At 40.7% G+C, this 16,663-nt stretch overlaps 1 long non-coding RNA gene across 1 annotated transcript; it reads left to right on the forward strand.

Moving 5' to 3' along the window:
- Positions 1–160: 160 nt before the first annotated feature.
- Positions 161–4,699, forward strand: LOC130684817 (uncharacterized). The gene is made up of 2 exons (XR_008999171.1): positions 161–703; positions 1,410–4,699. It is a non-coding gene; the product is annotated as an uncharacterized LOC130684817 (long non-coding RNA).
- The last annotated feature ends 11,964 nt before the right edge of the window (positions 4,700–16,663 follow it).

Below are 16,663 nucleotides of genomic sequence, written 5' to 3' on the forward strand. Positions count from 1 at the left end.
CCAGGCCTTTATACTAGTTAATCAAACTGCCGTCAATCTAGAGTCAGGGTAGGGAGATTTTGAGGCATTCAGACCATCAATTCTCCAATACGCTAACGTAATTGGCACAAAAGACCCCACCCTACACCTAACCTATCTATTCCACTTCTGGTGGGTGTTAGGCTGGAGGAAGGAAAAACAAGGACATGCAAACAGAACAGAGATGCCATAGGGGGAGAACAGACTAGACCCCAAGGTCCGTGCCTTATATGGAAACGGGACAGCTCTTCCTGAATTCCATCCTTCTGATGTGCCAACTAAGACCCGGATGTCAGCCTCCTCCCTCTTGGAAGGAAAAAAGTTTCTAGTTGTCTATTATGTCACCTTTAGCCAATCATACCTCTCCACGCCCCCTAGGATAGCTTGCCCACTCCTCCCCCTCCTAATCCCTTATAAGCCCCCACCTCCCTGACTGGGTGTGACTTCCCCGGCCTGTAGTACCCAGACAGTGGAACATCACCTGGGAGTGGCATTCAAATAAACTACCTGGCCCTTTGTTGCCTCTCTTCGCCTGCTTATTTCGGCTAAAATTTATCTTACATTTGGTGCCGAAACCCGGGAAGGACGGTGAGTGCGGGGGCCCTGACTGGCCACCGGTGGCCCCGCGCCCTCCTTCCCCGACCCAGGACCTCAGCCTGCTCTCCGCTACATGAACTATTTTCCGGTGAGTCCCTCAGTTTCCCCCAGTCTGCTTCCCTTCCTAACTCCATTTCACCTGGTCTGTTAGAAATTGTGCATATGTCCAGGTGGGGCATCCAGCCCCTGGGCATTCGGCCCACCCTCTGCGGGCATCTGGCCTGCCCCTAGCCCTACGGTATGGGAGACATCCCTACCCCAAGCCCCAGGATGTCTGCGGGCATCTGGCTCGCCCATGGCCCTGCGGTGGGGGAGATGTCCCTCACCCAGGCTCCCAGGACGTCTCCCCTGACTTGGTGTGCTTGGGACACTGGGCGCTCCTCTCAGCGGGATTAGTTGGGAAGTGGCGCAGACATGGGGAAACAGCCCTCAAAAGCAGAGGCTCAGACCCCACTGCGGTGTCTCATTTCTAACTTGGCTACTCTATATTTGTCCCGGGAAGTTTGCAAATGGAAGCTAGTCTTTCTTTGCTCTGAGGCCGGGCCTCAGTATCCCTTGGACAACCAATCTCACTGGCCCCCTGAGGGAACTTTCAATTTTAGCCTCCTCACCACCTTGATTAATTATTGCCACTGGAGCGGAGAGTAGAGTGAAATCCCATATGTGCAGGTGTTTTGGACTTTGCACTCCCGTCCAGACCTTTATGCTGTGTTCAATGACTCAGGTTCTCCTAGTCTGATCACCACTTAAAGATTGTCAGCCTCTTACTCTGCTCCGTCCTTCTTCCCTTTCAGATCCACCAGAAAACCTCAGTTGCCCGCCTCCCTCAGCTCTCGATGCCCCCCCCTCCACCACCATCTTTAAGTCCTTTGTCTTCACACATGTTGCCGCCATCTTAAAGTCCAACATTCTCAACCATGCCATCGTCCTGCTCTCCCCTTCTGGTGGCTGCACCACTCCTCCCCCTCTCCTTCCACCTTCACTGCCCTCTTCCCCCACCAGAACGCGCTCCTCCCGCCCTCCGGTTCCAGAAGCCATGGACAAGAAGCTGAGGAGAAGGAAGGCAATTGGATATCAGTGACTCAAGTCTTTATATTGGTTTGTCGGTCTGTGTATATGTTTTTGTGTGGAGGGTGTTGCTGACTATAGTCATTGTATCTCAGTTTGTACGTTTGTGTGTCTAAGTGTATAGATGAAAAATATTTTATTTAAAAACAAGTGCTTGTGAAAATTGGGCATTCTAAAACTTCCAGAAAATCTGATAAAAATGTTAAGCATTAATGCTAATTTGGGTTTGGCTGAGGTGGGCATGTCCTTGTTGTTATCAGCTGCCTAAGTTTACCTAAGGTCATTTAAGTGGATGATGTTATCTGCTAAATCTTTTAAGAATAAAATGCTTAAAGGCTTGGCTTTGTCTAATATTCAGTAAAGGTTTTGTAAGTAATCTAGCATAGTTGCTAAAAATAAGTAAACAAGCCTAGCAAATAAATATCTTAATAATGATACTGTATTAATGTATAACAGTGTATATATATATGCAAATAGCCTGAGAATTTTTGTAGTAACCAAAATTCTTAAAGTTTGCTAAATTATATAGACATATTTTGTGCCTAATAAGAAATTGTGCTATAAAGCACATTTCCAAAAATAATAATATAATTCATAGATGTATCAATCTGAAGAATGCTAGTGTAACAGTTTACAGTAGCCTATTTTTCAGTGTTCACTGAAGGTTAAAGTAATAATTTTAAGTTCTAATCAAAACTACTTAAAGAGGTAAGGAAAACATTTCTGCATGCTAAAAAATATGTCTTTTGATAAAAGAAAGTTGTAAAAAGTTTGTAGAAGAATTTAATATGGTCATGCTATATAAAATTAAAGCAAATGAGTCTCAGTATCAAGTACACAGCAAAATTAGAATTTTGTTTTCAGTTAAAAAGACAAAGTTTTCTTAACTGTTAGTCTGCTCTTAATATTGAAAGATTGCAGAGAGTTCTTCTAATTGTTTTATCAAAGCAGTTTCTTATGCTTAAAGTCTCAGTGAGTTGTCGGAGTCTTTAAGAAAATGAGATCTTAAAATTAAAAGGACTAAAAGCTAAACTTTGCTAACAACTGTGTAACCTTCTTTATTTGCCTTTGAAGTACTTTGTTGTCATTCTAGTTAACTGGATAAGTATTGCTTCATGGCAACCTATAATCCTATTTAAGCAAGTGCCAAAGAAACTTTCTTCTGACAACTTCCCAAAATCAAATTCACAAAGGTACTTTTACCTCTAGTTAACTCTGATATTTTCCAGAGGGCCCGTGGAACATGTCAGAAGATCTTTTTCTTATTGGAGAAAGTATTTGGCTAATTTAACTTATTTATCTGATATATAATTACCTGCTTAATTACCTAGAAAGCACTGTCAGAAAGAATAATGCTAAACTTTGTTACTGAATGTTTTGTGTTACAGAAATATCAGAATTTCCTTATGTCAACTGTCTTACAGTAAGCTCTCATCAGATCTTTAACCATTGTCATTTGTAAGTCTTTTATTATTTATAGTCACTGTTTTATTACTCTTAAGCTAGTAAAGAACTAGATTTCAGCAGAACAAGTATTAGTTACATAAGATTAAGTAAACTAAAGAAGATGATTTTGTAGCTTTTTGTTTCAAATGTTGCTGATAAAGTGTTTTAAGCTTTTTCTCTTAAGCTGACAACAGTTTAATAAATGACTGCCTTTATAAGCAGAATTGAAACTTTATCTTTCTCTCTACCTGATCCCTCCAAAATTTAAAAACTCTCAGTAACTATTTTTATGTTTCATGGCAGTTTGTTTATTTGCACAAGTTCAATAAGAATCTGCTTTCCTTGTAAGAGGACCAATTAAAAACACTGGTTATATTACCAAGGCTTTGACTCGAACATCATACCTGAGAGACACGTGTGTAAACTCAGATATGAATAGACAGCTTTAAGGAACAGATTGACTTTATAAAGCCAACAAAGCCCCTTAGAAAAACCTACCTGGTACCTTGCTTACAGAGTTCCCAGCAGCCTTACCAGGTGAGTAAAGAAGGTCACATCCTGGCAGGTGCAAAAACCTCAAGAAGAGAGGAGTTCACCCAAATCTACAGGTACTGCAGGCACAACCTGATGGCAAGTCTGGCTTAGCTTTCTGGCCTCCAGAAGCCCTTAAAAGTTCAATCTGAAATTCCTTACAAAAAGTTCCAGCAAAGCATATTTAAAAGAGCCTATGTAATCAATTGCTCTTCTTGCTGCACTTATGCAAATAATCAAGCCAACTGTTCATTATTTTCTTAATCTGGCTACTTCTAATAAAAATAAGGGTGATTTTAGACAAAAATATTGTTTCAATAATGCAGTCTTATCTATACTAAATCCTAATACTAGTCATTGAGATGTAAACTCGATCCAGAATTCCAGTTACCCCTAATGGCTTGGCTAATGCCCCTACTGGGCCCCTTAATAACAGTTTGTTGTTTACTCTTAGTTGCCCCTTGTCTCCTCAGGTTCCTCCAACAGCAGCTAACCCAGATGACCTGGGTCACCACCAACCAGATGTTACTTCACTGTTACGCACCTCTTCCCACTAAAACTCCTCCTTCAGCCTAATACCAGCTTCAAACCCCCACGACACCCCTTGTCAGCTGGAAGTAGCCAGATCGAGTCATCGCCCATTATGATCAAAAGGCTGGAATGTTAGGCTGGAGGAAGGAAAAACAAGGACATGCAAATAGAACAGAGATGCCATAGGGGAGAACAGACCTGACCCCAAGGTCCATGCCTTATATGGAAAGGGGACAGCTCTTCCTGAATTCTATCTTTCTGATGTGCCAACTAAGACCCTGATGTCAGCCTCCTCCCTCTTGGAAGGAAAAAAGTTTCTAGTTGTCTATTATGTCACCTTTAGCCAATCATACCTCTCCACGCCCCCTAGGATAGCTTGCCCACTCCTCCCCCTCCTAATCCCTTATAAGCCCCCACCTCCCTGACTGGGTGTGACTTCCCTGGCCTGTAGTACCCAGACAGTGGAACATCACCTGGGAGTGGCATTCAAATAAACTACCTGGCCCTTTGTTGCCTCCTTTCGCCTGCTTATTTTGGCTAAAATTTATCTTACAGTGGGAAAATAATTTAATGGTAACAAAGAATTAGGGAGGAACAAAATGACAACCTAGAGTGGCAGTATCTTAGCATTTATGCATGTGAACAAAATGATCAAAACTAGAAAAACAACAATACTTGACATGTAAAATAACACGTACAAGAAGTGGGGGCAGTGGTTAAAACTCACTATGAAGTCCCTTCTCCACTAAAAAGAAAAAAGCATCTTGCTTAAAAATTGTGGAAATTCCAATAATCTACAGTGTCACATGTGCAGTAGGAAATTTGCAATGTTGCCAAACTTTCTGTGGCAGCCAAAATTTTCAATAACTGGCAGTACTGCAATTTTTTTTTGGTGACTATAAAATTTTAATCACTCTTAATAATTAACAAAGGAAGCTATTAAGTACTTAGTCATATGTGAAAAAGAAAGTCCCTGGCCTTGCATGGCATTTGCTCTACGGTTCAAGAAAGCACTTGTATATTTTAATCTCTTCATGATTCATCAGAAAGACTCTAGTGGGTCACATCACAACTATACATGGGAACATGCTGGCCTAAATGACTAGGACAGCCTTATTTCTAAGCCTTGTCTGGTCTTGTGTTCTTGAACATGTAACTTTCTTGCAAGTCTTTGAGTAACAGTCTGGTTTTCTACATTAAGATGATCACTGTAGTGGCAGAAGTGTAATAAATGGATACAACCATTCCAGGGAGTATTGGGCAGCAGGTTCAAAGTCTTAAAGATATGCATCCCCATTGACCTGTCAATTCCACTCCTACAGAAATGACTTACGAATATGAACAAAGATGCATGTTTATTATACCATATTTTAAGTTTTTTTAATATTAGGAAGTTGTTCACAGCACTAATTTTTAAAAATAAGGCATATAAAGTATACATATCATTCTTCTGAAGATGTACTCTCTTCACAGGCAATGGCTAGAAGTATGTATAATACGATGTTAATAGTGCTTATCTCCATGTACTATTAAGGACTTTTCTCAAATGTGTACAATAAATGTGTATTGCTTCTGTAATAAAAAAAACATTTAAATATACATGAAACAAAAGAGATGACTTTGGCAGCCGTGGTTCAAAGAACATGAATAAGGGACATTGGATGAGAGGTTACTGCAGTGGTTCAGGCAAAAGGCAATGCACGTAAGAGCCAAGGATATGGCCATGTGGGTAGAGAAGGAAAAACTGGCTGAATATACAATAGTCCTTTGAGAACTATAAACACACACCACACTTTCAAGTACTAATAAAATTGATCTTTTAAAAGAGCTAACATGAGTTATCCATTTTCTTGTAGTACCTTTAAATATGCCTTTAAAGAAGCTCAGACCCAACTCTGATGATAAGGTTTTGGTTTTCTTGCTTGTTCAGCTAAATTAATGGAGGTTCAGTTGATCAAGAAAGAGAATGTAAGAAGAGGACTGGATTGTGGACAGAGAGAATCAATTCAGTTTTGGATATGTGGAGTTCAAGGGGCTTGTGAGACAATATACTACGCTGTGGTACATGAGTCGGAAGTTCAGGTCTGGTCAATAGGTATAGAATAGATACAGGTATAGGTCATCAGCATATGAACAAATGTTAAAACTGGTTGGTTGTGAGGGTTGCCTGGAGGGTGTGCCGTGAGAAAAGGGCTGAGCAGGGAGCCACAGCAGTTCAGGGCAGGACAATAAAGAGGAGGTCACTGAGAAGACTGAGGAGTGGTGAGTTAGGCCAGCCTGTACTTGGCTAAACCAGGTTCAAAGCCTGACAAGAATGACCAGTTGGACAAGTTCGAGGTTGCTTTAATTTCAGCTTACTACCAAATCTGCAAGCAAGCATTGCAACAGGCACAGGAAAGGAGAATGAAAGTGAGTAGACACCGCAGTTTCTTTCTTCTGCTCCTTATGGAATTGTGACCAATGTCTGGGGGTCAGCACAGTCCCTCTCAAGTCTGATCTGCTACTCACTATTCTTCAGGCTGGGGAAGGGGCCTGGCAGCCATCAAGGGTTTAGGTACTGGTGCTTAAGGCAGTTCCTTGCTGTGCCATAGGCACATCCTCATGTGCTGTCTCTTCTTACTGCTTCTCCACCTGCACCAGGCTCTGCTGTGGTGTTACCAAAAGTGGCCAGAGAAGTTCAGAAGGAGGAGAAAGGGAGGAGAGAATTTCAAGCAAGGATTTGTCAACAATATCAGATTCCAGAGAGGTCAAGTAATGTAAGTGCTAAAAAATTCCCACTGTGTTCGCCAATTTCGAAGCTATTTGCAACCACACACACAGGATACCACCAGGCTCAGGTTTCCATGAAAGTCATTTTCATTCTCACAAACATAATCCAAGTATTTGTTTTAGTTATGGTATTTTGTTATGGAAGCCTGAGCTAAGACATCTAACTTGCAGACTTCTTCATTCATGGTGATTTTCTCTTAGTGGTTCATTTAACAGTCTGGCCTTTTTTTTAAGGAGCTCCCCTGTCCATCATGGGTTGTGGTATTTATCAGTTGTGGGCTGTGTTCATCATCTCTTCCACAGGGCTCCTGTGTCCCATGCACATCAAAGAATGTGGCTGAGTACCAGTTTCATTGTCCCCAAACCCTCCCAGCAGTTAGGAAATCTATTGGATGTTGGTCTTCCCAGAGCATATGATGAACTTCTAGATGACTAAGATCTATCAGGACTCACAGAAAGTTACCCTTAGTGGCAGAGTAAAAGAAACACATTAAGGGGGAAGTGTAGGTTTCTAGAACAGAGTTATAAATAAAGCAAAGTATATGTCAGAGTCAACAATGCTTAGATTCTTGTGGAAGGAATGAGGCAACTCCAGGCCTGTGTCTGTTGGGCAAGCTGCATTTTGCAGCCCCAAACTGAAACCGTGTAAACATCTTTATCTTTTTATGTCTGTGATTGTTATTATTTGGTTTCCCCCTCTGCCCTGCTCTGAAGCAGGAGGGGGAAGAAAAGACAGAGGGAAATAATAAGCTCTTTAGAGGAATAGTGCCAGGTATTAAATCTATAAACAAAATAGATTGAACTGGAAAGAATGAGTCCAAGGCAAAGGAAGCATGAGAGCAGTGACTGTCGCATTGGGAAAATATCACCTCAAAGTGCGGACTGAATGTTCCTCATGTATTCGTGATTGACCCTTTAAGTCTGATCAGCACACTTGTGTCTCCAAACTACTTGTGCCTCACTGCCCTGTTGAACACACTTTCATTGTTCCTCATATGGAGCCCTTGGATTCATTTATATACTGCAAGCTGATGACCTGTAGGAGATTTACCTTTCCTCCAGCAATAACGATCCTGTGTTGTCAGGGTCCTGTTTCACTGGAGCATGAAGAGAGTTATGCTGATTGATGGAGACTGAGCTGGAGTGTAATAAGAAATTTACTGGAGGGTTCCTGAGTCTTCCTGCAGAATGCCTCAGAGGGCACTTAAAACCAGGAGCTATCTGAGTGCCTTGCCTTCTCTGGGTTAGTCTATAATGGAAGTTGAAAATGGGCAGCCCCTAGGTCAGATATTTTATTTGGTCTACCCAGGGTTTGGAATTAGTTGCCAGCATTTAAAAACAGATATTTTATACCCAGATTTCCTGCTGCTCTTTAAAACTGAAGATCTGGAATGCTGGACCTAGAAAATTTGCTGGTGCTGAGTGGATCACTACTCTTTAGTAGGGACACAGCTCTCCATATTGCCACTGTCCCCACTGCTGCACACATTTATGGTGGCCACCAGAGGCCTGTGGTCTTCAGGAAGAATATGTAGGGGTAGAAAAACCTTTTTCCTCTACTCTCGTAGGTTCACTGGCTGGGTCTGCAAATCAAACTGGTAATAGATTAACAGGAGAAAAAGTTTTTATTATATAGGTACACATGGGAGTTTCACAAAGCAAGGGGACTCAAGGAGCTGGCCACATGCTTGAGGTTTATATACTATCTTAGGCTAAACAAAGGAAAAGGGGTTTGAGGCTTCTGGGTGGGGAGACAAGTTATGGGAAGGTGAAGGGAGGAATTTATGGTGAAGGTGGTTTGTCTTTTTATGCATGAGTCTCTCAGGTGATAAATTTGTCCTTTTTCCTGATACAGAGATGCCTTTACAAATGGAAATTTCCTTTACAAAAGGGAAAATGTATACTCTATTTTGAAGCAGTTAGGGGGAAGTAAAGAGCTTTTCCTGCCTCTGCTGTTTCTCAATTGCCTTTAGCTCAAAATAATCCATATACTTAAGAGGCATAATTTAGGATGACATATCCTGGTACCATTCAGAAGGAAACCAGCATTTATTGAGTACTTTTATTGGTGAACCACTGTATCTCATTAATTTGCACATATAATCTCATTTGATTTTCCTAAGAACCCAGTAGGATATTCATTCCAATACTACAAGGGCCATAACTCATGATGGGGTTCAAGACATGCTACCCCAAAAAAGATAACTTTGCATATTTGAATATTTTAAACAGAAGGAGACTGAGAATATGGTAGAAGCAGGAAGGTCACTCTGATCTTACCCCTGCCCTTCTCCCCTGAAATGAATCAAAAACTTTCATGTGAGAGGTGCCCTCCCTATACTTGGAGGAAAGGAGCATCCATATCTCTGAAGACAAAGGAACCCTGAAAAGAATCCTAACAAACAGGCTTTGCTAAATTTCCCTCATACTCCTTAACTTAACTGTCCATTCTTTACCAAACCTAGCATAAATATACTCAGCTCTGTTTCTTTAGGTCTTCTCTTCCTTATGAAGGCTCCTATGTTACTTAAAACTTATATTAAATAAATTTGTGTGCTTTCTGCTGTTAATCTGTCTTTGCCAGTTTAATTTTCAGACTTAGTCAGGCACCTCTAAGAGTCAAGAAAATCTTTCTTCTCCTGTATCTGCTTCTTTAACACTGCAAAAATACCCAGCACTTAGTAGAGTAAAAGCTACATGGAAGGAGATCAAAAGTATTTGTTGAGTGAATGAATGTACATGAGTACATAAATAAATGAGTGAGTTATTTTTATTTCATTTTTGTGGATGAGAAAACCAAGGCCCTGAGCAGTTAAGTAACTTGCTCAGAGTCATACATTTGACTGCAGAATCATACAAGTAGGAGAAGTTATAACTGGATTCAAATGTGGGACTGTGTGACTCCAGAGGTCCACTGTGAAGGAAAAGCGAAAAGACTGTGGTTCATTTCAGGACCAAGTGCACAGTAGGCATGTGGGTAAAACTGCAGTATTTCCAGAATCTCTCACCTGGCCTTAGTGCATCTCCATATCAGTAAGTGTTTCCAAGGGGGTAGAGAGTAGTCCATCTCCATATCAATAGGTGATTACATGGGGGAGCAGGGCATATCTGGATCACAGAGGTTGGGTGGGGTCCCTATTTGCAGCTGGGTTGTGAGAGACACAGGCAAGCAGAAGTGGACAACTGCTTGTAAGCAATAAATGGGTTTCTCCCACTTTATTTCTCCCTTTGACTGATTTCGGTTTCAAAGGTAATTTGCCCTGGGCTGGGAAAATATATTCCCCCCAGAGTTAGAAGGCACTTTGTAAGTAGCCACTGAGTTGGTTGACAGTGCTCAACCATATTTTAATGAGTACAAGCAGCCAGAAGATTGCAAGCATGATTTTAAGCTTATGAAAGTTGTTTAAAAAACACAGGTGTCCTGGTGCCTTGGGCTTTCAGACTTCACAATAATGAGGCTTTGTGGTAGAGGGTACCTGTGGCTTGTAACAAAGAGGGCATAACATCTCTGTCCACAGTTGACTTGTGCTCTATAAATGTGGTGAAATTCCAAAGTTAATCCTCCTTGCTTATCCAAAGAGCTTCCTTCAGGGTTTATTTTCTTAAACTACCTGCTGATGGTACTTGGTTACCAAACTGGAGCCCAGAGCTATGCTCAGGAATGAATATGCAATTGACTGTTGAACAACATGGGGTGGGGGAGGTATGGGGGAAGTTGGGGGGATGTCTTAGGGATGCTGACCTCCCATGAAGTTGAGAATTCATGTATAGCTTTTGACCCCCACAAAACTACTAATAGCCTACTGTTGATTTTATGATAGTAAATGATAAAATAGACTAGTATTTACATATGTTTTTTGAATTCATGACTTACCTAACTTCTTAATTTATTTTGATATTTCTAGGCTATGTGGTTTGTCTATGAGTTTTTTTCAAATTGTTGCAGATATACTTTTCCAGTATACTTATTGAATTCAATATACAAAAAATTTTCCAATATACTTATTGAAAAAAAACCATGTGTAAGTGGATCCATGCAGTTCAAACCCATGTAGATCAAGAGTCAACTGTAATTCAGTGTTGCTTTGTGAGGCTTATTGGGAGGACCTGATGCTAGCTTATGAATTATGCCACTCAGTAAATGAAGCCCCTTTCAGAGAGAAGGGGTTGGCCTGGCTGAGGGAAATGAGGAAGTACGTAAGAGGGTAACTTTGTGGCTTAGTTTCCAGCTGTCTGCTGATGATTTCCAAATTAATCTATAATTTTGATCTCTCTCATGCAAATCTCAATAATTCACAAAACTGCTCTTTTTTTTTTTTTTACCTCTGTCTACTGTGACTCCAAAATATTAAAAACAGAACATACCACATATTTGCCCATTAACCAGTCTTTCCTTACAGTTCTTTACTCAGTGGCTGTTTATTCTTTCACTTACCAAGCTCCAAACTCTGAAGTTTTCTACAACCCTGTTGTATTTATAGCACATATATACAAGCACTTTTCCATAAAATGTCTTATTTCCTTCCTCCTCCCCTTCTACTATTCCCACCCAAGTGAAAGCCTCTATCACCTCAGACCTTGATTGCTAAAGTAACTTCCTAGCTGGTCTCTCTGCTTCCAGGCTGTCTTTCCTGTAATGTCACTACATGCTACAGCCAAATTAATTTTACCAAAAATCCTGTTTTCATGTCCCTTTCCAGGTTCCAGATTCCACATCTCTCTTTTCTTCTCATGGCTTGGAGTAGCTTTTCCCAAAGTGTGTTATGTGATGTTTTCACTCCATAGGAAATTAATAGGCTTTAAGTAAAAAGCAGATTCTGTGATCAAATGCCAAGAAAATGCTAGGTTGACAGTTGTGAAACATTTTTTTCCTGCAGGATGATTTATAGCTTTCATATCTTAATACGCCTTGGTATGCAGTTTTTCCAAGACTTGTATTTTCACAGAACCTTTTTTGGTGGAGTATTTAATTGTTCTGGGTTTCCTTGGACCACATTTTGGAAACACTGGTCCAAAGATCAAGTCTATAATCCCTGTGATGGTTAATTTTATGTATCAACTTGACTGGGCCATTGGGTACCCAAATATTTTGTCAAACATTATTCTGGATATTTCTGTGAGTGTGTTTTTAGATGTGATTAACGTTTCAATGGACAGATTGCATAAAGCAGATTGCTCTCCCTAATGTGGGTGGTCCTCATCCAATCAGTTGAAGGCCAGAAAAGCTCAAAAAGGCCCATTCTCTTGCGAGTAAAAGAGAATTTCTCCTGACTACGTGTGAACAGGGACATCCTTTTTCCTGTCTTCACACTCAAACTGAAACACTGGCTCTTCCTGGGTCTTGAGCCTGCCAGCCTTAGGACTAGAACCACACTATCTATTCTCTTGGGTCTCTGGCTTCCTATTCACCCTTTAGATCTTGGGAATTCTCATCCTCTGAATTACATGAGACGGTTCTCTATAATGTATCTCCATGTGTATATTCACATACACCCATCCTACTGGTTCTGCTTCTCTGGAGGATCCTGATTAATACAGTCCCTACTTCTTAGTAGCTGTTTAAAACCAGACTCCTGTTCCACTTGAGTTTATCTCCTTCCATTTCCTAGTACATACCTTCTGCTCCAGGTAATATGATCTTCTCATTATTTCTAAATGCCCCTTGCAGAATTCACTTCTAACCTTTGTCCAAACTGTTGCTTTTGCTTAGAATATGGCCCTCCCTTTTCTGATATGTTCACATTCTACTCATCCCTCTCTCTTTCTCTCTTTCTCTCCCCCACCCTCTTCTTGTCTTTGCACATTTTATTTTTAGAAAATAAACTTCCCAAAGACAAGTCCTGCAAAGCATTGAACTGCATTCATTCCTGAGAACTGTGCTGTGCAGGGAGTGACTGGAATGCTAAACTGCTAGAAGTTCAAGGAAGAAAGACTTGGAGGAAGTTCCCAGTATAGGAGTGGATAAAAAAGTGAGACTGTTTTCGTAGTCTTTCCCTAGCGCTTTTCCCCTGAAGACATCAGCAGTTACCACTTTCTTTTCTCTCTTTTTTCAAGGTTCAAGTGAAGTCCCCTGGTGGCAAACCAGAGTCACTTACAGAGCATTTAAATATCCTGAAGGTCAGGCTATACCTCAGACTCTTTAAATCATAGTCTCTGAGGGTTAGACCCTGGTATCAGTATTTTGTAAAGTTCTCCATGTGTTTCCAGTGATTGAGAACTAGTGTGAAGTCTTCTTGATCAGAAGGCACTGAGCTCTCCCATGGCCTTTTTGGTCTGTATCACACAATCTGGCTTGTTGTGATCTCATCATATTAAAATCAGGAGCCTGTGGCTTGCCTGGTGGTGCTCAGGAAGAGAATTTCTCTAGTTCTGAAAGGCAGTTTGTTGTATCCCTCCCATCCTTTGTATATATCCCATCCTGGATATAGAGAGCAATGGGTTCTCTCGTGTGTGTCAGATTCACCGGAAAGGCTTGTTAAAAAACAGATTGCTGGACCTCATGTCCAGAGTGTCTGAATCAGTAGGTCTGGTGTGAGACTCAGGAATCAGCATTTCTAACAAATTATCAGCTGACGCTATTGATCTGTGGCCCACACCTCAAAAACCATTGACCAAGAGAACCACAAATAAGAAAGAGAGCTCAGGTGGGTCTGATGTGACCCCTGGGACTGAGGAAAACCAAATAAAATGGACACAGAAGTAAAGGCTAGCTGAAAACATTACTTTACATGGAAGTTACCAATTGATGGCCCAAACCCCAAATCCAGTCCCTGGGTGTGTCAGGTCATGCAATCCTTCCTATTAACAAAGTTAATTTTTAAAAATCAGGGGATTACACACACACACATACACACACTCACACTCATACACAATTCAATTTTTCAAGAAATGACAGGTTGGCAGCAAGGGAGTCCAGTTTCCTACATGGCAACATTCTCAACATGAACCAACAAGGAGTAACCACTCTGCTATTCCAAATGAGCCCAGCCACCAGCCAACATTACAAATGAATGTAGCCATATGAATAAGCCCAGGTAAAACCAGTAGAAAAATTATCCAGCAAACCCATAGAACAGTGAAAAGTAATATACTGTTGTTGATTTATGCAGTTAAGTTGTAGGGTGATTTGTTGTACAGCAGTAGCTAGCTGATAACACCAGATGTCAAGAGTCCCCACAAACCTACTTCACTCAATTATGTTATTTCTCAGGCAGGCCTGTGATTTACCAGCCTATGCCTTAGCCTGAAGAGCACTAGACAGACTTAGAGCCTTTAACATATCCATTTTCCCAAGAACATGCAAAGTCAGCAGTATTAGATCTCCACTTTGCAGATGAGGTAACTGAGAACTACTAGCCAGCTGAGGGATATCCCTAGATATCTCTAGAGCAGGATGAAAACCCACCACCTTTTACTTCTTCAGTGCTTTATCCCCTTCCATCTGGGGAATTAACCATTTGTCTCCCCAGGGCAATAGATCTGAAGCCACCAAAGCCAAACTGTAAGTTAACAGGGTCTGATGTTTTCAAGAAGGGAAACCTTCTATTTAGTCTTGAGTTATTGAGAAAATGGTCTATAAATGTCCTAATTTGGGGACTAGTACATAGAATGAGAGACAGTCTTGTTATCTGCTCTGTTTCTCTAACATCCATTGATGCCCTTTCCTTCTCTCTGGCCTCTCCATACTCCTGGCTAGGTAATTTTATCTCTTCTCTAAGATTTGGCATGTTTTCTGTTATCTCCATTATAGCACATAATCCCACTGTGTTATATTTTTTTATATGTCTTTTTACTCCCTCACACCTTGGGTGCTTTCGTTTCAGGGATTATAGATTTCTGTTTTATTTCCAGTCTCTGTAGCACAGGACCTGGGCCAAGGTCAATGCTGAATAAATGCTGACCAAATATAATGGAAATTCAGTTGCAAGTGCATTTAGTCATATTCTGATTTAGCCCCTGTAGTAGTCATCCTGCAAAAGCAAGTGTTATAACTAATGTCGGCACACTCACATTAAAAGTGAGGAAACAGAACCTCAGTAGCCTAAGGATTTCTTTCCATTTTTGTTGATACTTGACTCATACTTGTTAGGTTTTTCATCAAACAGTTGTCTGGTTTTTGCTTTTGTTTTATAAATAATTTCTGTGGAGTTTTCTCCGTGATGGCAGAGCCTAAGCCTTATGTAGACCCCAGCAAGAGGTGTGGCAGGTGAGACTTACTCAGTAATTGTTGGTTTGAATTTAATTTCCACTTTTCTGTGTTCATAGCTATGTCTGTTACCAGTCTAGGGAAATGCTTGAGAAAGTCATTTAAGAGGGGCATATGATTAAGTCTGCTTTCACTCAGTCTGAAAATTAACCACATATACTCTCACTCTTTTATCACAGATTGGAAGCCTGGAGAGAGAGAGAGAGAGAGAGAGACTGAGCGAGAGAGAGAAAGGAGAATCATGTATCTGAGAAAAAAAGGACATGGGAAATTGCAGGGTAACCAGACCCTGTCTGAGAGAGAATTCTTTCTTTGTGCTGACATCAGAGAAATGCAGGGCTGTCATGAGAGGAGCAGTTATACTCCGTGTGTATCAGGTGAGGCAGGAAAAAAGAGACCAAGGTTCAAGGAAAAGAGCAATTAGAAGGGGCCAAGTGATTGAAATCAACAAAGGGACCAGGCCAAGAAATATGAGAAATGGAGAGGAAGGAAAGACTGAGAGGTTTTTCTGTTGATAGCATTTAAAAGCAAGTAAGGAATATGAGGAGCCACCAGATACCATCTGTATTCTCCCTGTGAGACACTTTCTTCTGAAAAGTGTTGTCATCATCAAGCCCCCAACACCACTGCAGTATTTTGTTGGTGGTATTGCTTTTAAAATGTAGACTGTAATTTTAAGAATTTGGCTAATTTGTGATAACATTCTGGCATTTTGTATAAGTAAAATATGCTAAGTCATCCTGTCAAGAGAGAGGATAAGTCAAGAGGCTAGGGTGTTTTCCTATCATCATGATTGCTGATTTTGGAAGGGAATTAACCCACATGGAAGAAACATTTACTGATATTAGTAGTGGGTTCTGTATCATGTTTTGAGCAAATATGATTTCCTGGTCTAGAGCCATTTGTGTCTGAATAAAAATGACAGCGATAGTAGCAATTTGTCATATTCTCCTTGCAGCAATTCCTTTTGCTCATGAGTCTGTTATTATTGAAGAAGCATTTAGTTTTAGGTAAATGACCCTTACCTTCTGTATTTAATTGAAACTCAGTCTGCCACAGTTAATATGTTTCATGACTCACTAAATCTTGGAATAAAAACCTAATATGCTGTACAAGCAAAGGAAAAAAAATTAATTGGTTTCAGCATAGTTTTCTATGCAAACAATTCCTTGCTTTCATGCAGAAAGAGCTCTCTTGATACTCTTTTGAGTAATCTTCCACACTTTCTGAACAGTATCTGTTCAGTTGTACATAATTAGTTCTGTTATGAGAACAAGAAACTTTGGGTCTATTTGGAAGGGTGTGTGAGATCTATAAACACCTTTGAGCATGGAGTGTGTGCTTGATCCATATATTAGGAAAAGAGGTGCAAGAGAGTCTCACAGGACTTTTGCCATGTTGTGCTACTTTAGTATTTCTCTGTAGCATTGACCCAGCACATGTTCCTCAATGAATTGTGAGAGATAAAAATTCAAGTTGTATCAGTTAGCTATTGTT

The sequence above is a fragment of the Manis pentadactyla genome, chromosome 1, assembly GCF_030020395.1.
Source record: "Manis pentadactyla isolate mManPen7 chromosome 1, mManPen7.hap1, whole genome shotgun sequence".
NCBI classification, from domain to species: Eukaryota; Metazoa; Chordata; class Mammalia; order Pholidota; family Manidae; genus Manis; species Manis pentadactyla.